Source organism: Trichechus manatus, unplaced genomic scaffold (assembly GCF_000243295.1).
Source record: "Trichechus manatus latirostris isolate Lorelei unplaced genomic scaffold, TriManLat1.0 scaffold00016, whole genome shotgun sequence".
In the NCBI taxonomy this organism is placed as follows: Eukaryota; Metazoa; Chordata; class Mammalia; order Sirenia; family Trichechidae; genus Trichechus; species Trichechus manatus.
In genome coordinates, this window is record NW_004443952.1 from 1,540,596 (window position 1) to 1,541,546 (window position 951).

Genomic DNA, 951 nt, shown 5'->3' on the forward strand with positions numbered 1-951 from the left:
TGTGCACAGGCGAGCCTACAGAGCGGCAGAGGCTGCAGCTGGAAACTCAGTCCTTTCCAATGTTGGCTGTTTTATGTATTGTTGGTGATGCTTTTAAATTAGACAGGAGCCCGAGGGTTGGGACCTGCCCAGGTCTTGGCTGCCACATTTGTCCTCTCCTCAAAGGGGAGTCTTTGAACCAGCACCTGACTCCTCTCCCAGGTTTGAGAGCAAAGCATGGCCTTGGTTGTGGGTAGGGTCATTTAAGGAAGCTGCTTTAAATATTCAGGGGATGAAACATTAAGCCTGCCCTGCTTGGGAAGGCAATATGCACAGTGGTTAAGAATACCAGCTGTGAAGGCTGTGTTCTGAATCTCAGTGTGGTAATTTACAAGCTGCATAAACTTGAACACGTACTTTCAAATCTCTGAGCTTCAGTTTCCTTATCTGTAAAATGGGGACAATAATAGTAACTTAATAAGTGGTTGTGAAGATTAAACAAAACAGCTATTTGTCTGGCGTGTAGTTTATATTTAATAAATGGTAGCACTTTTTAAGGTTATCATTGAGAGTAGCTCCGATTTTAGGCCGTGATTTTGGTTCTGAGTCTTTAAATTTCCCCTCTGTTACCTAATACCCATGTCTGGAAATTGGAGCACCATCTCCCTGTGCCTTGATAACATCCCTAGTGCCTCGCCCCCTCCAGGACCATGCCCTGTCTTGTGGTTTCCCTGTTGCTTGGCTCTAAAACCACTGATCAAGACACATCAACACTTTTGCTTGATGTCCCCACTGCCTCACTAGTTTATTACAAGTTATCCATCATCAGTTTCTGATACCTAGTTTTGTATGCGAGCTTTGACTTCTTCGCCTCTCTTCTAGATAGTTGCTGATATTAGCATCTGGAACAGAATTTTTTTCTTCTACATTTTATTTATTTTGTTGTTATTGTTGAGAATATATACAGCAAAA